This window comes from Falco punctatus, assembly GCF_963210335.1.
Source record: "Falco punctatus genome assembly, chromosome: 3".
In the NCBI taxonomy this organism is placed as follows: Eukaryota; Metazoa; Chordata; class Aves; order Falconiformes; family Falconidae; genus Falco; species Falco punctatus.
In genome coordinates, this window is record NC_137582.1 from 109144299 (window position 1) to 109167016 (window position 22718).

At 50.6% G+C, this 22718-nt stretch overlaps 1 long non-coding RNA gene across 1 annotated transcript in view; it reads left to right on the forward strand.

Moving 5' to 3' along the window:
* The first annotated feature begins 8029 nt into the window (after positions 1–8029).
* The window catches only part of LOC308060582, a 57113-nt gene continuing 42424 nt past the window's right edge, over positions 8030–22718 (forward strand). Inside the window, exon 1 of the long non-coding RNA XR_013926801.1 lies at positions 8030–22630. This is a non-coding gene — a long non-coding RNA (uncharacterized lncRNA). The remainder of the gene's footprint in view (positions 22631–22718) is intronic.

Consider the following 22718-nt stretch of genomic DNA (forward strand, 5'->3'; position numbering starts at 1 on the left):
GTCCCCTGATGGTGCCAAGGTAGTGCCATGATTTGGATCATGACTACCTTTCCAGGCTGCACAGTTGAGCTGCAGAACAGAGAAGGGCTTTGTGTTCTCCGTCACTCAGCCGTGCAGGTAAATCTGTGCCCTGTGCACCTGCCTGAGAAGCATCCTGCTTCCACAGGTTTCCATCACAGAGGAGCAGTGTCCCAAACGCTTCAGAAGGGTCCTTTCTCATGGACTGGGACCTGTCCTGCGGTGGGATCAATGAAGGCAAGTAGGAGAGGTCCTGATGGCTGGCATTTAGCAAGGTGGAACCTATTCCTAGCTGATGCAGGCACAGCAACCTCCAGTCCCTATGCTGTCCCTTGGATATCCCAGTCCAAATGCCAGGCAGGACATTTTGGGAAGCAGTGTTGCAGAGGACGCTTTTTTATCAGGGGCAATCATGTTACAGAGTTGCTGCTAACCATCTCCCCCCAGCTTGTTGTCCCTGCCATCTGCTGACACATTTGTTTGTGCTAAAGATCGAGCTGTGGAGATGACTTGGGGGTTAAATATAACCCCCATCTGCTTTCTACAGCCATCCACAGTCAGCTGGATAGGAACAGTGGAGGAGATGGCAAGGTGTGAGAGAAAGATAAATTATCAAAATCGTCTTTGTCACCAATAAAACATGTTGTGTTACTCCAGCTGTGGTGACAAAGGGCAGGGGGACTGCCAGCCAGTCTGGTAGGAAAGGACACCAGTCCTGATCAGGGCTGGGCAAGTAGTGTGTTTGCTGGCTGATTTGTGGCCTGGAAAATTGCAATCAAGAAAACACAGTTCACATTGACCCAAAATGCTTATTTCTTTGCAGTTTTCCTTATTGGCTCAAACTTTAGTCACGTCCATGAAAGCTAAGGCACTGACCTCCAGACTTTTCTCCATGTGGGCAACACAGGCTCCTGGGAGGAGTAAAGGTGAGCTAAATCCTGGGCACAAGAGGATGGAGACAGTCTCCTGTGTCCAGGGAGTGCCTCATGCTCCCTCTGCTACCTTACAGGAGCCCCCAGCTGTTTCTGACATGGGAAGCAGCGTACCACTGGCCAACGTCACTTGGTAACTTCAACCCAGCTGGGTCAGTGCTGGCACCGAATTTCCTCAAAAATTCGTTATGTATTCATGTGGGAGGAAAATTCAGCCTCCGTGTGACCTGCCCCTGTCCAGCAGCCTCCCTGCACAGCCCAGCCCTCCTCCTCTAGCAGCCCCAGCCTGCCCTGGTCCCCTGGGGAACAGCAAAAATGACTGACTGGCACTATTAATGCACGCAGACCCGGCTGGGGCTGCCGCAACCCTGCCTGACCCAGTTCCCGTATAAATCACCAGGTCATGGAAATCGTGGCATTTATAAATATTGATCCTGTCTTTGGGGAAGCTCACCATTTCAGAGAGGGAGGTTTGTCTAAATAGCATTAAATAGAGATGCTGGAGTTATTTTTGGCTCTGTCAATAGCGTGGATCTGTGTGACTGCCCTGTGCATGGGGCTGAGTGTACCAGCCTGGTCCTACTCCCTGCTCCTGCTCCTCTCTCCCCTGGGGCTCCATGCCTCGGTGATACTTTTTTGGCGTCTTTCTGGACAGAGCAGACCTAGAAAAGGTCTGTCTGTCACAGAGCTCTTTGCAAGGGAAGTGCTTTAGCCCACTGACTGTTTTAGCCCTCTCCCCACACACTGGGGACAGGTTGTGCACGGCCACCGCCCCACCCCTCCAGAGCTGGCTCAGGGCAGCCGTAACACTGCACCGGCTGTACAGTATACTCCGTTCTAATGCATGGTACCCAGCAACAGTCATCCTTTGGGAAAAATACCCCTGGCACCTCCTCTGTGCCTCCCAGGCATCTGCACCATCTGGAAAATGGAGGGGAGACTCAGAAACAGGGTGGCAAAAGGTTTCCAGGGCCTTGCAAAAGTCCAGAAAGTTTGTTGATGGGTTATGTGACTGAGACAGCGTTTCTAAATGAGCCTGTGAATCGAGCTCAGGAGGTATTTTCATCCAGCTGCAAAGGGTGAAGAGCGGCAGATGTTCTGATGGGCTGGGACACTGCTCTTGTGTGCGGAGGGTCACTGGGTGAAAACCAGAGACCTTGATCTAACCTGATCTCCTGGGATGGGGAACCTCCAGAAAAAGAAAGTGATTCAGTCATGGTAAGTGGTTGCAAATGTAACCATACTATCCAAACTCCCCATCCCTGGAGATAAGGGCTCTCATTTGGAGCTAGAGGCATGTCCTACCATGGTCCTGCCAGGGTGCTGGACCCTAAGGGCCATGTAATCCCTCACGAGGCACTGCTGATCATCTCTGTAGCAACAACTGCTTAAATATTTGTGGGGATAAGACTGCCCTGGTTGGGATATAGTGCAGATAAGACACAGGTAACCATAGCAGGCTAGCAGAAGCAACCAAAACCCACGCTTGTCGATCTCGGTCGCTCACAGGGGGAGCTGTGAACCAGGATTCTTCCTCACTATAGAAGTTCGGAGATGTTTTTCTCTGCCCTAACCTGGCAGCTGTGGACATTTCTTCTTAAGACTGACCTATGGGTGGCTACCTATGGGTAGGCATGGGGACAACAGACCAGATGGATGGTGAGCATTTTGTGATCTTCCCAAGAGAGCTCCCAGCCTGGCCAGGCCCCAGGGACAGTGTGGAGCTTCTCCATCTTACTGGGATCTGGTGGGGATTTTGGCAAATAAACTGCAAGGAAGCACGAGCAGGCAGGCACTAGGCCAGGCGCAGGAGGCTCTGGGACAACGAGCATCCCAGAGATCCCCACTACGTAACTCAGAACAGCTAGGTATGAGCCCACCTGCCTTCCCTTCCCAATGCAGTGGGTCTGCTGCTCCAGCAGTACTGTAGCGTGGACTGGGAGCAAAGCTGGACCGAGGAGACCCCACTCCTGGGACCAGTAGGGACGAGTGACGGGCCAGTCCTGCTCTCCCCGACCTGGGGTGGATCCTCTTCTTGTGCCCAAAGGGAAGGTCTGATTCTCGCACCTCTCAGCCAGCACAGGGACCTGTCAGAGGGGCACCTTCCTGGAGGACTGTTCATCTCTCTGAGGGTGTGACATCTCTGGTGAGATGGGGTTTGAGGCATAGATTGCACTGGAAATCATAAGGCAAGATGAGCCACTCCTATCAGGCAACCAGGGCAAGCTCTGAGTTGGTGCACACTTGTTCTGGTCTCTCCTTTCCCCCTGAGCTCTGCATCTTGCAGCCCCTTTTACCTGGGCAAGGCTCTGCATCCCTTCCTGAGGAGGAAGGCAAATTACTCCATGCATCCCCACGTGCCCCATTCCAGATGGGAAAGCAGAAAGGCCAGTCTGCAGCACCAGGCAGCACTAGCCGGGTGGTCCACTGGTGATGCCTGTGGCCAGCTAGGAGCAGAGCACCACATCGGGCAGGTCCCTGGGTGGCTTTAGGGCTGGAGCCCTGGGCTCAGACAGCTCTTGTCCCAGGCAGCCTCCAGGAGGAGGCTAACACTGGAGGCTGGAGTTGTCCTCCTGGGCTTCCCTGCCCTGCCCCAGTGAGTAGGTAGCAAGTACAGGCAATAGCTGTGTGCAAGGACCCTGTTCTGCACATGCTGCCACCAAACCGTGAACCCATTTGTCATTTCTCAGCCGCTTTGCTGACTGGCAGTAAAGCTGCTGCTCTCCTGCCGCAGGGCTGAGAGCCTCCCTGGGGTGGGGGGATTATGGCTTAGCAAAACAGAGTAACTTGGGGCAGTGGAAATTCAGCCTTGGAGTGAGTCAGATGCGTGAGTCAGCGGGTCCCAAAGCACAGGCGGCAGCATCCAGCCTGGTGCAGGGAGAGGTCAGCGTCCCACTCGCGCTGCGCAGGATCTGTGCGGGCACAGCCGAGGGCAGGCCTCCACCTACCCGCGTGGGATGCAGAGGTCTCAGAGCAGTGGGGCAGGGCAGATGGGTATCTCCTCGCCCACCACCCTCTGCTCCCTGGGATCAGTGGCCATGGCAAAGGGACTCTGCATGAGTCGTGACCCTGGTCAGTAGGACACCTCCTTCCCTGGGGGGAGAGAGCCCCCAGGTCCGTGCTTGCCTGAGCTGTGGTTCAGCATGTTGGGGAGAGCGGCACCAGCTCGGGTGAGCCCCTTCACTGCGGTCCCTGGGCCTTGGTCCCTGCACTCTGGAGTGGTTGATCTCTGCTGGCTGCACACCTGGTTTTCTGGGAAGAGCAGGCACCTGGATGCCGTGCTACCCTGTCCTGCCCCATCCTGTCCCATGGCTTCCTGCATGCACGGTGCTGGTTGTGATGGACCAGAGCCTGATGGCTGGCTGTGTCCTGCCACCAGAATCCTCACTGGAGAGCTGCCGCTGTTGGGCACCAGGCTCAAGAGCCAAGTGCAAGCTCTACCTGGGCTTTCCTAGGGTGGGAACACACAAACATGGGGCCAGGAAGGAGCAGGAAGTGTGGGATGAACATAAAGTTGGGGAGATGTTTAGCTTCATTGCTGTGCACGAGGTCAATGCTTTTGCAGAAGCTGAAGCAGATGAAACACAGAGGAGAGCTGGGTTTTATGCATTTATTCATCAGTGAGCGTTTCAGGAGACGGGAAAGTTTACAAATAAATGCTTGCCTTCTCTGTCCCAAAGCCCTTCTGATGGCCTGAGGGACCATCACAGCCACACAGACTGCATGCGGCTGTACCAGAGCTCTCTCCTTCAACCCCAACTCTGGAAAAAAACTTCCTTTGATGCAGCTTAACCTTTGCAGTGAGCCTTGAGAAGAGACTCTTCAGCTGTGCTTCTGCAGAGCAAAGATTTGGGATCTCCGGACAGCTCTGGAAGCAGGATGAGACACATCAACCATTCTCCTGCAAATGCTGCAGGACCACATGCGGTGTTAAATAAATGCATGTTTATGGTAAGCCACCAGGGACATCAGCCTGTGAGATTTTTGACCTCAGTCTGAGGTTGTCTTCACAATTTTGCTGTTCCTCAGCCTGAGGTTAAACCACAACAGCCTTTTCTCTCTGCAGAGCTGAGACAGTTCCTGAGATTTTCTTTAGTAGTAGGTCACTCGCATCTTCAACTTCCAATACAGGTTGCTGGAGCAACGCTATAAAGAGCAATACCCTATAAAGAAACTGTAAATCCAGAAGGACTATAGCCAACACCACAAACAAGGCATTTGATATTTTTAGGATATATTTCCAAGTAGCTGAATGTTCACTCACCACAATTACAACCCCTAGAGAAGTTCTGTCAGATCTTCTCCAGAGCTAACCAGAGGATAGAAACAAACCTGGAGGCTCTAACTTTCATATAGGAAGGGCAATACAATTTAAAATTAAAATGAACAAGGGGCTGGAGCAGTTGTCTTGTGAAGAGACACTGAAAAGGTTGAGATTCCTGATTTTTCAGAGGAGCATACTGTGGGGGATATGACTGAAGTTCTCAAAATCCCCAAGGTGGTGAATCAGGTGAAGATGAAATAAAATCCCAAGGGCAAGAACTAGGGGCAGTCAGTGGAACTGGTAGGATATCATTCTGAAACAGAGAAAAGGAAAGATTTCTTCATGCAGTGAGTAAAACTTCAGGAATTTACTGCCACAAGAGGCTGTGGAGGGAGATGCTGTCAGCATGGTCAGAAAGGGATTAGACCAGCTAATGGATAGCAGGTCCATAAGGGAATATCAGAGGGAACGAGCAGGGATGTGCCTTCTGCTGTCCCAAGCCCAGGGACCGTGGATGATAAAGTATGAAGTGCTTGGGCTGCAGAAGGCTCACCCAAAACAGCATTTCTATTGCCCCTGCTAGATGCAGGACGAGCCATAGCTCTGACCCAGTAAGGCGTCTCTTATATTCCTATTGCCTCTAATTCCCTATTCTAATTTTCTCCTGCAGGATTTTTCCATCACTTAACACTCAGCTAATGGGGCGTCTCAGCAATGGGACTGAGGGATGTGACATGAGGATAACCTCCACTCTCATCACGGGGAGGGCAAGCTCTTATTGATAGGGAGGAAGCACACGGGGAAGTGTGTGCTGTGTCCATGTCCAGGCATCGAGACCATCCACATTCAGACACAAACACATAACACCCTTGGCAGCTAGATCCTTGCCTGCACAGCCCTGAAGTGCCTGTGGCTCGTGCTGGAACCATGGTCTTGCTGTGCCTCTCTCTGCTGGAGATGCAGCCCAGGGGTGGGCCACAGCTCCACGCACATCCTCACCAAGAAAATGCAGGCGGTGGATAGAGCTGCCCTGGTCCAGAGGCAAGAAGACACATCCAGTCCCAGCATGGGCCCAGTGAGGTCTTGCCAGTGTCACACAAATCCGGTACTCCCATCAGCAGAGGCTGTGTACCACATGTCGTACAGACACCCATGCAGGCCACTCAGTTTTAGTTCTTTCTCCTCAGGGTCTTTGCAGAGGCAAATAACCCATGTGCTTTTTCCAATATATTTCTCCTAAATTATTGAGATTGATTTACAAATGAATCCCACCTGCGCAGGAGGCATGGTGCGAGGTTCAGGCAGAGCTAGGACATCATAATAATGAATCGTCTTCCCACCTGACTAATACAGGTCTTAATCTTACTGCAAGTGCTCCGTTAGAAGAAAGTACTCATTAGATACGTAGGAAGCAACAAGAGATGGGTTAAACAGGTTGGGCTGAATTAGGATGAAGGCTCCATCTCCATCTCTCAGTTCCCAACATATTCCTAGCTTCTCAGAGAAGTAATTAAGAAGTTCTCAGTCCTTCCCAGGGCACAGAAACTGGTGCGTAAGGATGCAGTTGTTTTTCTTCACATCTCCACCAGGATCCAGGACTCCTCACAGCCTTGGTAACGTGCTTGGATAAACCTTGTGTGCGGCAATGAGCTGAGGGCTACAGTTTAAGCCCAGGATTTCAATGTGCTGAATAGTTTGACCAAAGCATCCACTCTGGCTTCAAGCATGAGGCGCATTTTGAAATGGATGAAAGCTGTGATTGTCCAGTGAGACAAAGGAGCAGATGAATTTCACTCTCTTCCGAATCCTTCCCAGCATGATCTCAGTTCCTGCCAGTGACTTCCTCATTTGTGGGTCTCGGTCAAGTCACTTGAACAAACAATATTTAGCCTCAAACTATTTTCAGAATATTTTTTGCTCATTTGTTGTTCATTCACCACGATGCCTGACCGGGCTGCTTGGCCACACGTGGTGGTTTCTGCTCGTGGAGTGGGTGGACCCAAAGCTTTACAACCAGAAGGAAGATGGGTGCTGAATAGCAACTGGCAAGCGACACAGATGCGTGTTTGTGCTGTCCTCCAGCAAGTGCCAGCATCCACAGTTGCTATTTGCATCAGCCTTCCTGCTGGGCAGTCGACCAGAGAGGTGGCCAGCTTGGCTGCCATGTGGGGAGCCTGTGGTTTAGGTCACGGCAACGTCAGATGCAACCTCCCTGCCACAAAGCTTGTCTGAGCCTTCACGTCAGAGAAAGGATGTTTGAGGTGCAAAGACCTACCTACATCCGACAGACCAGAAGACGTTTTAACCTGGCAGTACTGTGACCTTCCTAGACTCGTGAGATGTGGAGGAGGGCTCCATAGAGCAAAGCTAGGTTATTTGTGTGCTGTAATTGTTGTAATGAAGTCCAGCAATGCCCTGGGAGCCATTTGCAGCATGTCCTGGGAGTGACAGTCTGCATAATTCAGAAACTACGTGTTGTGATGCCACAGAAGGTGCCTGGAGACATGGGGAGTCCACTAACTCCTCCTGGGTGAAAGCAGCCCATAAAAGACTTCTGCTGCTCCAGCTGCAGTCCAGCATCGTTTTCATTGCCACAGTCATGAAAGATAAGCTATGATATTGATCTTCCTAGAGGCAGCAGGGCAAACTCCCAAAATGAGACTCAGCATATCTGCTAACCCTCCAGTATAACTGGGAAGGGGGAGTTCCTAAGCAAAGCATTTGGGGAGGGAGGTGGACCTGAGCTGCCTCTTTGGCACCTGCACCTACAGGACCCAACACCTTCTCTGCTGATCCTCAAGCAGATGTTGTCAGGAGAAGTCCAGGCATGGCTTTTCTTTCAGCAAGTTTGCTTTCAGGTTTGTTCTGAAAAATTCAGCCTTTTGCTTTTCTAGAATAAAATTTGTTTCTGCTGTTATTCTAGATCTGCCTCATCGGGGAATTTCAGAAATTTCCAAATTGGGCAACCAAATGAGTTTGGGATTAATGAGACCTGGGGGCTGCCTCGTAGCAGTGCCTGGGGAAATTAATTCTACTGCACGCTGAGGAACAGGGGGAGACTCCCCCTGCAAGGGTCACCAGCCAGGTTCCTCACCAAAGGTAACAATCTGCAAATGAAAACCTGCCCTTGACACCTTCATGATGTCCCCCTTGTCAGGCTGTGCTGAGAAGTGTTACAGCCAGTTCACGAGGGAGAAGCTGAGCTCTGCTGAACGTGAGAAGTAGCAACTGAACTGCCATAAGACCCAGCCATGCCCCTCCTGTTTGAGGAGGGTTTGTTCTAGGTAACTTCCTAGGAGCTTTCTCCCCATGAGAATACATTTTCAAAATATCAGTCAGATGCAGAAAGGTATTTGTTCACATTTGCCAGCTACAGAATGAGCTCCTGGGAACAGTTCGTTGATACAAAAGACTAAAGAACCAACATGGATGAATGTACAAGAAAAGGGAGGTTCCAATAGCAAAAGTTTTGCAATCTCAGGTAGGACTTTATGCAGAGCAAGCGCAGCTTTGTGCTCGTCTGCCTTTGCAAGCGTCAGTGGGAGCTAAGCCTGGCCCTACCACCGTGTCAGCATGTGGTGGAGTAGTTCTCTCTTGCCGCCACAGGTCATTTCAGGTGTTCTTAGCTGAAAATTCACTTTTCTAATAACTTCACCAAGACCAACAGTTTGCGTTTCAGTTCACATATTCACAGAAGAGCGGCTGGTCTATGTTTCAAGGCTGTATGGGATGGAGAGTTTGCCACGTCTCTGGGCTCCTTGTTCCAATGGTCAGTTATTCCCACTGTTAAAAATAGTTACTTTATCTCCAGCTCGACAGCCACCAGCTTTGCTTTCCAATCCCTGGATCTTTTCCTGTCTTTGTCTGCCCTCTTAAAGAGCCTTTTGCACTTGAAGTATCCCCCCACATCAGTTCTCACAGACCATGATTAAATCACCTCTTAAAAACTAGATAAACTAAACAGATCATGTTCTGTTAGCCTCTCACTGAGAATGATTTCTAGCCCTGGGATAATTTTCTAGTTCTTTCCTGAGTCTTTTCCAAGTTTTCTGTGCCACTCTCAAGCATAAGCCCTAGACCTGAATGTACCATTTTGGTGATGATGTCACTAAAATCACATGCAGGAGTAATGCCACCTCCGTGATATTCCCTGCTTGTGCATATCAGAATCATATTCAGCCTTGCAACAGCAGTGGGAATTTCTATTCCCTGGGTTTTGGGGAAGCCTAAACCCTCTCCAGAGTCCCTGCTTTCCCTGGTCCCTCGCCACAGAGGTGGCCTGCACATCTGATATCAAGCAGTCATTAAATGTTGACTGAAGTGTCCGTGGGTTTCTGTATTCTGGTGCCTATGAACCCCTCATCCCTCCATCCTGATTTCTTCCTGTGCCATCAAGTATCCATCTGTGTTTTTCTTTAGATAAGAATTTATCCCATCCCAGGCAACCACTCTGAGCTGTCATTAATCCCGTAAACAAGCTTTTCCCATGAAGTTCTTGGGCTTGCAGCATACCAGTTGCTTCCAACAGGGAAGGAAAATCTTTGTCACCACTTTGCACAGTGCAGACCATTCCAGTTGATTTCTACAACATTATGTCAGGTATTTCTAACATGAGAACTTTCTCGGAAGCATCACAGGCAGTCCCAGGTTTGCATTTTGAGAAGGATATCATGGGGTTGACAGAGACAGTGCATCCCACTCTGAAAAAGCATCTGAAATACTGAAAGCACATGCTGTTTGGAGGGATCCACCTTTCTTCTGCAGCTGCAGGGAATCCCAGACAGCTCCTAGCCTAGCAGCAAAGTGAAACGCCAAATGACAACAAGAGTTCTCATTTTTCAAGTCCCATTTTTCAAATAGCCAACAAGCATCAATGAAATGCACTATCGGAATCCCCCCAAATTCTTTATCCGCCATTTGTGCATGTGTCTCTTAGCAGAGCTCAGGATCCTCACCCACCCCCGGGATGTAGGGAGCTGGGGCAGCAGCACCCCGCTGCATCCCATGCTCTGCACCGCCGGCAGGGCTCTGCCCGGTGCTGCCTCTCCTTCCCTGCAGCACAGGCTGGGATTGCACACCCTCCTCTGGATGCCCTCGCTGCACATCTCAAGGAGCTACTTTGCATCTAGCTGTCAAAGCTCTTCGTTAACAAAGTATTGAAGTATTATGGTGCCCCTTAATAAAGCACTTAAAAATATCTTTAATGTTAAGAGGCGAACTTCGGTTAAGTAGTTTGCAGTGGCAGGAGCTTGGAAAAGAGCTTGATCACACCTGTGTCACCGAAGAGCCGGTGTCAAGCCCAAAGGCTGAGAAGCCAGAGGCTGGCTGGGAGGTGTCAGCAGAGGAGCTGGATGGGCTCCCGAGCCACCAGCGGGACCCCAGAGCTGTTCGCTCTCTGCCTACACGCCCCCCTCGGCTCTGTGTGTGGCAGGGAGAAGGGCAGGCTGAGGCTGTGAAAACCATCAGCTTGTTTCATCTCGGCTTTGAAGAGCATAGGGCAGTCTGTGCTGTGTGTTACTGCCCTGTATCCCCCAGGCAGGACAGCCCGGGCAGGCTGGGAGGGCAGAGGCTGGCAGATTTCTGACAGAATAGTTTAAAAAGGGGATTTGAAGGAGGAGGAGGAGAGTGAAGTCAGCTGAGAAGAAGGAATAGCGCTCCCAGACATTAAGGATAATGGGATGGGGAACTACCACAGGCTTAGAGGTCCCCACTTGAGGGAGAGCCCAGACCTCCACCCCAGGGGAGAGGAGGGACCCCAGCATGGATCCCACATGGCTATCAGCCAAGCAGGTGGCAGTCTGCACACCTCTGGCCAGCTTGGACCATGGCAGGAGGTCTGAGGAGTTGGGAAAAGCTTTGCTTTCAGAGGAACAGCCTTCCCCCAAAGGTTCTCTTTGGAGATGAGATGAAGCTCTGGATTTCTCCTGGCTCCATCTCAGCAAAGATATGCTTTCCCTCCTGAACACTGGGAAGATGCACTCACCCCCTTCTGCTTGTTTGGCTGCACTGAAACTGCTTGCATCTCCTGCTGCTCCCATCGTCCCTCTATGGGAAACCAGCAACCACCAAGAAAAGGCAATAACTGACCCAGGAGCAGCCACGTCTCAGGTGGCAAAAGCTGGTGAGATGCTCTTCTAGATTTTCTGGGTGGCTTTTGTATCTGTATTTCCTCCACTCTTTGCTAAGTGCCCATTTTTGAACCAGGACCTGGCCTCTGGGGCCCATGCCACCCCGCAGCCCCCATGCCAAGACACACAAGCCCTACAAGAAGGAGGACCTGGCAAGAGGACTGGGAAATATTGTCACTTCAGCTGAGGTCACTCCACAGCCCATCTTTTACCCAGAGACCTCAAACGAAGAAACTGGAAAATAACACTGGAACAAACTCACATGTTATTCTCCAGCCTGTCATTACCCTGAGTCAGATGGAGACGAGCAAAGAGCCTCTACCCGGGCTAGATTGTAATCGGAGTGATGGAAAAGACCATTAGGTCATCTGGGCCATCTGCCCCCGCCAACACACGCCTGTTCTCCGCTCCATGTTATCTAGTGTTTTAGCTTGGAGTGAGTCAAGTGATGCAGCTTCCAGTTTCCCACGGGAGACTTTTCCTAATAAAACTAATAGCTGAGATGGAAACGTTTCCTGATATTTTGCCTAAATATGCTGTTGCTCGCATACATCCCATTACTCCCGCTGATCCTCCTGTGGGGCTCTGTGAAAGCATGACTCTCCTTGGTGTTCATACCCATCACATTCCTGCTGACAGTTACTGTCATATTTTCCCTGGGTTGCCATCTAGACAAGCTACATTTTACAGTACGGTGGTAACAACTCCAGACCCAGAGCTGCAAATTAGCTTTCTTCATCCTTGGAGCCTTTGGACTCCTAATAAGTTGGGTTCTCCAGAAATTCTGCAAAGGGGAATATTCTGGAGATGGTTTTATGCAAAGTTAAGCGTGGGGTTTAGAGAGATGGGCCCTTGAATGAAGAGCCTGGAAGTTTCTTGTGATGATTCTTTATCTTTTGTTCTGATCTAGTTGTCCTCCTTTAAAATTTGATCTCTGGTATCTCGAGGGATCTCCATCCCTTTTCCACACTTAATTAGAGCTTGAAGTCCCTGCAAGACATATGATGCCGCTTAGAGGAATGATTCGGGTGTCAGGTGACTTAAAGGCTGGCAGTTTGTAAAGGGACTTCAGCATTTACTAGCAAAGTAAATGATGTAGATAGAGCGAGGGAGATGGGTAGATGTATAGATTGATGCCTGTAGGAGCGAGATGTAGCCATGACTTGGAAACTTTTTTAAAGACTTCAGCACATACGGCCTGGCTCCTTTCCCTCACCATGAATAAGAAGCTTATTAAAATAAGTGATTTTCAGGGTTGTGCAAGCCCCCTGGTGCAACAGCTCTCCAATATCAGATGCTGCAAGGGCGGGGAATCCCCTCGGTCCCCAGCGAGCGTGGCGTGGGATGCGCTCCACGTGGAACCTGGCTGGTGCTCAGCCCTTGCAGTCGTGCTGAGCACACACCGCTCCTCAGGGCTTCCTCCAAGGGCACACCTGGGTGCAGAGGGAGTCAGAGGGGGACGCACAGGGTATGCAAAATTGCAGGTTTTTTTCCTCTGAACTGAGACCTGGCTTTCGAAGCGTCCCTGGCCGCTAGCTTTTCAGCCTCTGAGCTTGCCAAAACCCTGCCATGCTGACGAAACGTCACCAGCCTGGGGACACTGCAGTCCTCTGGGGGGAAGAGTGTCTTGTGCGGAGCAGAAGGAGCTGCAATCCAAGATGGAGCCCTTGTGTAGGTCAGATAAACAGAGCTGCGCCTGCAACAGGAAATTAATTTAAATTTAGAAGAAATAATTTTTTCCCTTGGTCGAATGAGATGGGAGATCCTCCTTCTGTTCTTCATTAAGCAACAAAGGGTGAAACCAACAGCAAATTGTGTGCAAACCACCCAACTGCGGCCCTGAACTCCTGAAACATCTTTATTCACTTACTCTGGGATTCAGGAAATTCTTGTCCAAGCCAGTTTTATTGGGTGGTTTGAATTGAGCTCTCAACCTCCCAATCAGTAACAGATGAACAATTTTGCATAACATTTTTCTCCTGGATTTTTGGCTCTGCTCCGTCCTTCCTAGCGGCTGAGCTGATGGAGCCGGCCTGTTGTTCATCCTTTCAGAGAAACCAGCCTTGCTCCAATTCTGGGAATGACCACAGGCTGCCCTGGGTCCTGATGGATGCCAAGTCCCACCTTGCTCCTTTCACCTCCATCAGCAGCTCATCTCCCCATCGCCTCTCTCCCCACCTCCTTGTCTTCTTCCTCCAGCTGTTTCCAGGGCTGGCATCAAGTGCTGACCCCATAAAGATCAGCCAAAACCTGATCCCAGGTGCTGAAGGGCAGGCAGGAGTTGCTGATAAACTGCAACACAGCCTGACTGAGATGTGTGGACATCTGCTGATAAAACACAAGGGGGGACAAGTCTCAGCTGTGGCTGGAGCTGCACAGGGAGAAAGGATGCTCTCCAGGCAGGTGACTGCTGGGCTTATTCTCATCATTTGCTCCTGAACGTGGCTTTTGTGGTTGGGAGAAGATCAAAGACGTATTTCTGTACCATTGGGATACCTCTAGCATCAGTGCCCATGGTGGCCCATCACCCAGATGGGTGTGGGACACACTGTGCCTGTAGACCTGTCGTGCACCGTGTGCAAATACACATGCCAGAAGCAGTGTGCATGTGTGTGAGCCCATGTGTGCTTGCGTGCACACTCATCCTCGTGGCCAAGGTGGTGCCAGTTCGCAGGACTCCTCCACCCTACTGGGAACACGTGGCATCTGGGCCACTGGGAGGAAGCAAAAGGAAAAAGGGTAAGACCCTCGAAAAAAAAAGGGGGTGTAAAATGCCTGGAGAAATCCCAGCCCTCTGGCAAGGGGCTGTTTACGTCTGCACCCCTGTGTCCGTGCACGTGTGCGTTACTTGTCAGCATCTGTTTGCCTCCACCCTGGCTGCCTTGGCTGCCCGGAGCTGCCAGGGCTCAGCTGAAGGCCAGTCAGGAAATTAAATAGGTGCTATACACCCGCCTTGTCCCCGTCTCGTGGGTGGGCTCCCTCACCTGCCCATCACCCCCTGCACCCCTGCGACCCTCTGGCAGCAGACTTCACCAGATGATGTTGCTGCCTTGATGTTTCAGCACTGCCAGTTCCCAGAATAACCTGGTCCTGGGGCTGGGGAAAAACATTTGCTCAGCCGATGTGTTTGCTCAGACGCTTCAGCCCAGGCTTTTATTATTATAATGCCTCCGAGATCTGGGGCTTAGAGGGGGATTTTCTGCCATGTGCCTGACAAAAAGGAGTGACCTCAGCGACACCGGAGAGCGGAGAGCGTGTAAAACCTTTCTGGGCTCTGTGTAGGAGTGCCGCTTCCCTTCTTGGCTGCTTTCGGTTCCATCTGCTCTCTCCACACATGGGTCTCTCTGTTAGTCCCTCTTGGGCGGAGAGAGGACCAGGCAGGAGAGGAGCGTTCACATGAATGAGCTTGACATTATTTGCAGAGCTCCCAGATAAGCATGCCCCGAATTTTAAGCACGAGAGCAATTCCACTCACTCCAGTGGGTCTCCAGCTTCTCCTTTCCATCCTTCTCCCTCTCCATCCTCCAACCAGTGCGTTGTCCCATCTGCATGAACCGCTCACCCCACGTGCTGGCTTTCCAAGGTTGAAGGAGCTCCCTGCTCCATCTGTCAGCTTGACCACAGGGACGTGACCCTGACTGGGCTTTTCTGCCCAGGTTTCTCCTGTGTGGTTTGGTGGTCACCACTATGTGTTGCAGAGTTGGAGCTGAGTCAAATCAACATGTCAAAGATCGTATTAGACATTCCTTCACTCACCCCATGAAATATTGGCCATCTCTTCTGCCACATGGAGCAAAGTAAGTTGCAAACCCAATGGGAAAGGCAGGAAAAACAGTCGTTAATAACTGTACTTAATTACAACCTAATTTCTTGAAAAATGTGTTTGAAAGCAGCTGGCAACAAGTTGAACTATGTGGAAAGTTTGAAGAATACCAGACCAGACATTAATTAGTCAACAGCCTCCAGAAAAGGTCAGGCTCTGGAAATATTTAAAGGTCCCATAATAAAATGAATTTTAATTCCAATGCTGAATGAAAACTTCATTGCAAATCCCCAGAAAATAGACTCCTTCCCTGCAGACTGCACCGTACATGTTTGGGGGAGACTTGCTCTCCACACACCGCAAACTTCCTGTGGGGTTTCCCAAACCATCTCTTTTGGTCTAACTTTTCCATTAAGGATTAAGTATCGTTTGTATGAGACCTCTAATACTAACCTCTCCAAATTACCGGTTGGCCTCTGTAATGCAGCGTGACCTCTCTAGAAGCCTAGTGCCATCGGTAAAAACTGAGCTCAAACCCACACTTGTACCTGGAGAGAGACGGTATCTTGGGAAGACCCGCAGAGATGCTGTGGCCATGAGCAGTATCATCAGGGGTGGGTTTTGGAACACCACACATCACCTGCATTGCTGTTCTGCTCTCCCTTGTTGGTTTAACCAAACTAAACACAAGCGTACAGACAGATATGGCCCGTGGTTTGAGTCCCTGCAGTTCTGGCAGAAGCAAGGACCTTTCCCTTGGCCACATCAGTGATCATGTCCTGGGGGTACGAGTCATTCACCAAGCACAGAAGTCCCAAGAAGGAAATCTGCTGATAAAGAAAATCATCTGCCAGTAAAGGATGACACTCACCCGAGAGGCATTTGACAGAGAGCCACTGTCAGGACACATGTTCTGTGCCTCTTGAGTTTGAAATACTTCATTCTTTGTAGCTTGTTGGTTCTCCAACCCTGGCCTTATCCTGGCCTTCTTCAAGGGCACTCCTTGGCAGGTACCCTGTAGGAAAACCTGTGCAGAAGAGGGTGTGAGACCACTGGAAACGTCATGATATTTATGGTCAGAAGGGGCACATCTACCAGCCAGTGGAAGATGTCCTTGTGGGAAGAGAACTGGCCCATACCACTGACTGTCTAGTCTAACCATCCCATCAGACACCATCACCTTCCCGTACAAAGGTGCCGCTGCTCAGGTGGTGCCCCGAAAGCAGGGACTCAAGGCTTGCCTGGGAAGAAGAGCTTTTGGGGTCCGGTGGCATGAAGCCGCATGCTGAGCCTTCATAGCTGCCCAGTGCTTACCCGTTCTGGCTGTCACTTCTCTGCTGCAGTGTGCTAAATGATACATATCTCCTTGGGAAGTAGGACTGGGACAGGCTGGGAGCTCACTGGCAGATGGTTTTGGCAGAATGCAGCGTAGTGGAACATGCGACGTGCTGATTTTGACCGAGTGCAAGCTGGTATCTCTGAGCTCTGCCTGCTTCCCTGCTGGCTCATTTACCCACCCAGCTCTGAGGCCACCACAAGTCCCAGACCTCCTGTGCTCCTCAGCCACATCCAGTGCAGCTGGCAGGAAGCAGCGGCTTCCAGGTTTGTAGGAAATTGTGAATAGTTTGGTTTCAGAAATAGCAAACTGTTTGGACAGCAGGTGTTTCCAAAACAAAACATCTCGGTCGCTTTCCTTCTGTGAAAGATTCCATAAAGCTTGTGTGTCGGTCCAGCTCAGAATGAGGCATTTTCCTAAGATCTCAAAGTCTTCAGGGAGAACACTTCTGCCATGTGATGGCTAAGTACTGCAATGCCAGAAAGTTGGCAAAGCTTTGGGGGCATGTGTCTGACCACCAAAACATTTCTGTTCTCCTTTTCCCTTCCTGGCATGTCTCCTACGGGAGTGGGAAGCAGGTGCAGTCTGATGTCCCATCACTAACAAGGAGGTGGGAAGCAGCAAAACAAATTCCCAGGTCTTTCCCGCAAGTGGCAATGTTTTGCAGTAGAAATTGTGGAGTATCCTTTCCTAATCCCAACCTTGGACTGTTCTGCTGAAGCTGGGAGAGATGTTGCTGTCCTCTACTTGCCATTCGAAGATGCCCAGCCCATCTCTGCAGGATCTGCACAGGGTTGCCAGAGAGACCGAGCTGCCCCTGCAAATCCAGACCTGAGGGGTGCAAGGGGCAGAGAGGATGGGTTTGTCTGTGGTGGATTTTGGAGGAAATTTCCTTTCCTGCTGCTCCACATCATCTCTAGCCCTCCCCTAACATCCAGAAGATGGCATAGCAGCTCCTGCCTCTGAGGAGACACCGGGGCCAATTAGGTGGTCAATGTATTTGGAAATCCTGCTCCCAGATCAACTATCACCTTGTGCCAGACTAGTTGGAATTTGCTCATTGATCTGTTTTGGGAGAGCCATCACAAGAAAAGTAAGGTAGAAATGTAAGAGATGGAGAAAAAAACCTCTGCTGTAAGCCAAGGAAAAGAGGTGCTGGAAATGCACAGGACAAGCTCTGCAGGTAGGGAGAGTGGGCTCACATCTCTGGCAATCCCTGGCAGCAAAATAGTGACATGTTTGTCCTTCTTGAGGTAATTGCTTGGATCAGACTGAGACAGCGGACTGGCCTCTGACCAAGTCTTCAAACTAGTCCTGGGATCGAAGGGGCTTCACCAACGCAGAACATAGCACACCCATGGGGAGACCCGACATTTCCCTGTGTGGAGTGTTGAAAGTGAAGGTGATTTAGGAGGAAACAGAAAGTGTCTTTCCAGGAATTGCTGTGGCCTCAGGTCCCTGGGCTCCATTGTGCTTACGGATGGGGTACATATCACATACTGCACACATCTGAAGAAGGGGTGTAGGGCTCCATGCCGTAGTTAGAGGCTATATTGGCATAAATACCGGCATCCCCCAGCCAGAGGAGGCCCTCCTTGGCAGAACCTTGTCGTTATCTTCATAGCAGATCTGAGCACTGGGGCTCATTGGAGCAGAAGAGGGAGAGGACCCCCAAGTGTAACTTCCTCCTGAGGGAGGACGTGCCATTAGCTGTCACTATGCAGCCCCAGGAACAGCATTGCGTGCATGCTCTTGCCTGTGATCCTGGCTGAGTGACTCTGCAGGGCACACCACCAAGCCACCGAGGCACCCCATAGGATGTCCACCTTACAGGGATGTGCTGCTTTTCCAGGCACAGGGGATGCAGGGATGCAGGGTTCGAAGCATGGCTGCTGTAACAGCCCACGTGAGCAGCTCTGACAAAGAGGGGCTCCCTTTAGTGCTTTCTACTTGGAGAGACTGGGAGATGGTGGAGACCAGAAGCTGCCTGGAAATCACTTCCCTGCCTTCTCCTGGCCTGACTAAGGGATGGAGACAGGAAAAGAAACACATGGGCTCATGGATAGAGGGAAATCAACTATTTTTGTGAGTCTGTCCCCCAGTAGCCAACAGGCTGCTGCCAGCCACTGTGTTTGTGAATCAACAGTCGAGTATTTTATGACTTGGGTTGACGTGAACGGTCCTCAGCAGCCAGCCTGCCTGGCTCGGGTGAGTCACCATCCTGCCTTTGGGTCCTGCTGGATACAGGGTGACAAATGGCAAATATGCCCTGTGGGAGCAGCTCCTGAGGGCTTTTCTTGCTAAGCCAGCTGGCTGGAGGTTTACTCCTGAGTCCAAAAATCAGGATTGATGGGAATCACTGCAGGCAGCCAGCAAGGAGCTCTGCAAGACCCCGAACAGCACAGTCTGCAGAAAGGCATCACTAACTCCAGCTGATATCAGGCAGAAAACTGCCTGGGCCCCACCTTCAGCAGTGGAAAGCAAATCCCCTCTCTGGGAAAGGAGGTAATCTCTGGGCCATGTCAAGGAGCCTAGCCCTGACATCAGCCAGGGCAGTCCTAGCACTGCTCTGTCCCATGGGATGCTGCCCAGAAAAGCCAGTGTGCCACAGCTCCACCGCCTTTGCCCAGAGACCTCTACACAGCATCTGTGGGGCTGCCGAGCATCTCCTTCACCTTGACCCTGAAGGCCTCATTCCCCATCGGGCAGCGAGTGCTAGCAAAGCTGGCAGCCTAGCAGAGCTGGGTGAGGAGGAAGTCAAGGGCTTGGAAGATTTTCCTGTGCTCAGTGATTCATGGCTCGTGTTTGTCAGTAGATGGGAGTATCTGGAGAAGAGCCAAGTCATCATGAAAACATTTACAAATCCCAGACGTTTTGTGGATTTCACCACAAATTATCTTCTGTCCAACACAGCCAACCCACACGTTCAGCGACATTTTTTGAGCTACAGTTTATAAACCCTCCATTTCCAGCAACAGTGTGAAGATGGCAATGACCAGCAAGAGGGGACATGCCATTAGAGTTGTACCAGCTGGACAGGAGAAGGGGGAATGGTTGGAAGCCGAAGGACTCCTTGCTTCACCGTAGCTGCATCAACTTGCCCAGCAGTTAAATATGGATGCAAGCCTTCCTTAAGGGAGAAGAAAGAAAAGGCTGGGAAGACAAAGGCTCTTAGTGAGGGCTTTACATGTGAAGAATAAAATTACTGAAACCATCCTGGCACCCAGTTCTTCATGCCTTTTGCCCTGGCTCATGGCGTGAGGAGCTTGGTTAGGAAGGAGAAGCGATGCCAGAATTGCCCATCACCACCAGCAGACCCCAGACTGAAGAGTATGAAAAAGTCTTTGTGTCCCCCTTGGCTGAGCAGGTGCCAGCCACCATCCTCACAAGGCTGCCCAGCAGCAGGATATAGGAAAAGGCAAAAAGCTCTCCAAAGTCATGCCTTATTGACAAAACCTTCCCAGACCAGAGCAAAGGACAGGAGTAGACTGGGCTTCCTTTAAAAGACCTGTCTGTGGGCATCTATGGGTGTGTGTAGTAGAAACGTGAAGTCTGAATGAGGGGTCAAAGCTCAGGAAGAAATGTCAAAAAGGGATAAAAGAATATCAGGCATTGATGGCACCGAGTTAATTCAGATTAGAGCACATCCGTGGGTAGCTTTTCAAGGCAGACTCACTGGAAAAACAAAAGCCAGCCTAAAGCAAAGAACAGCATAAAATTAAGGATAAGCTATGCCCAAAAAAGGAGGCTAAAGGAGTCTTAAAAAAAAAAAAAGAGTCGGAAGTGTGTAGATCAGCAGCATTTCCCATTGACTCACAGTGGTGGACCAACATGAAAATACAGGTCAACTCATAAATGATACCAAAAGTTACATCCAAAGCCAATGCATGGTCAGCAGCCTGAGAGCCCAGATGTGACGACTCGCTAGCTGGCATTGCTTCTCCGTGTCATTGCAAGGAGCTCTGGACAGACCACCTGGAGATAAGTCTCAGAGCCTGAACGCTGGATATTTGTCCTGGTGCTGTGAGTATGTGGGTGTGAGACACTGAGCAAGTGAAAACAGATTTCTTTGAAGTAAAATCACCTTTTCCTTCTGAACTGTCTCTCACAGATAGGGGGAAATATGGGGAAATAGATGGGATGATCTGGGGAAGCATTTGCTTGCAGTGGGGGAGAGTCTCACTTGCTATTCCAAAAAGAGGGCAGAAGTCCATCCTTTTTCATGGCATATTGGGCTGATCCCTTGGAGAAGCTACAGATCCCAGTTAACCTGATATTTTGGGATGTAACTGATTAGATGTTCTTCTCCCCATCCTTTACAGTGCAGGCTGCCCCTCCATCGCAGGGTGGAAAGGAAACTTGACGTGTTGGAGATTTCCTTCAGGGCCTCTCTGCTTATGGTCACTCCCTGAGGCAGGACACAGCTCAGCTTTCCTGCTCCTTGGGCATGGGAAACACAGATCCATGAAGGTCATGGAAAGCTGTTCGTACCTCTCTGGCAAAACAAGGGCCTGGGGAGGTCTCTTACTATTCACCAGGCAATGAAAGCAAGAAGCCGGAGCCCTGAGGAGGACTGGTCCTGGCAAGGTTCACGTGGGAGGGATGATCCCTTTCAGGCCAGTGCTGGGATGCTCCCAGTGTTCAGGGAACAGTGGTCTCCACTCTTCCCATCTGCAGGTCTCTGCACTTGTTTCATTATTTCTGATTCAGATTTTCCCCCTTGCAATAGCCAATGTGTTTAGCAACAGCCAGGGCTAACTGCTGAGACTTTCTGTCATGCACCCTTGTATAGCGGCTCTTGGCTGCCTCCAGCCTTCAGTTTTGGAGCTGAAGTGATATTTGTGATATTTTAAATTCTGTCAGCTCCTACACCTTGCCACTGTGGGTAGACAGTGAAACACAGCAAGGAGATATGAACTTTCCTCCTCCATGAAAACCCATCACGACCAGGTGAGATGCTCCCCTAGCTCCTGAAGCCAGATGGGACCACACGTGGTGGCAGGTGCAAAGCCTGGCCCTTTTCTGGGCTTGCACAGTTTGGTGTTAGCTTGCTTTGGCCATCCCCCCCCTCCAGACACCTGTCCCCCACCCTCCATGGCGATGCCAGGTTTTACACCTGCGGAGTGGAAGTGCTGCCAGGACCCAGCCGGTTGGGACCAGCGTGCCTCCTCACACCGTGAATGAGCAGCAGGTCACATTGCACCTTTTGGTGCCAGCCACTTCGAGGAATGGCCATGCAAACTGGTGGCCAAGTTGTGCCCAGGTGTTAAACAGCCGTTGACCAGGATCAGATCTCAGGGCTCCCACCCCGCAGCTGAGAGCCAACACCTCCAGGCTGAAGCCAGGCTCTCCCTGCTGGGACAGTTGTAAGGTCATGTTGATTCCAGCTAACAAGGCTATGCAAATCACAAAAAAAGTAGTAAGTCACCTCATTCAACCTCCTAAGTGTCTCAAGCCTTTGATATTTACTTTGATTTTTCAATATTAGGGCTAATAATTCAGCTAAAGCATCTCTTCCAGACAGCGGTGTTACTTGATTACACCAGCAGTGCTTCATTAAAGAACTTGCCTTGCTGTTCGGTCAGGATTTTATGGTGCTGACAGCAGGGCCATTAATAATGTACTCATTTTCTGATGTATTTTTTAACGCAGAGTAATTTTCCAGGACCTTCACAACTGTTCTGAGAATTGCAGGAAGCAGCAGGAAGAAGCAAGTCCCAAAACTGACAGAAGGAGATGGGACAACCTCATCGAGCCCCTCCAAGGCAGGGGACTGTCAGATCATGGGGGACAGAGTGAGATGCAAGGCAGCCTGACCCCTCAGGAAAAGGACAGCGTGTCTGTGAGAGAAATTTAAATTACTGTGTTCCCTCAGCACAAGTGCCGGGATGTCCTTCCTGGATGAAGGACGGAGACTGGATGTTCCTCTGGAGCACCACCATATCTCGAGCAGAGGAATCACAGTAAAACTACAAAAGAAGTGTTGGCCAAGGGGTAAAATCTCCTGATGCAGGCTTTAAGCTGGCTTTTTGGGGTTAGCAGGGAAGCAGTTTGCTTGCACTGATGATGGGTTTTCTTTAGCCTTCCTCCAACTGGCCGCTCTCACAGATGGCTCTGGGGGATCCGATGCAGCATCCCTGCCTCACACCCCACCCGAGCACCAGGATGAGCCCAGCCTTCACCTTCCCGGTGAGTGAACTCAAAGCAATTTAAAGCTCTGTTATTTCTTTTCTCCCATTCTCAAAGTCCTTTTGAATATCCCTTCTCTCTGCTCCAG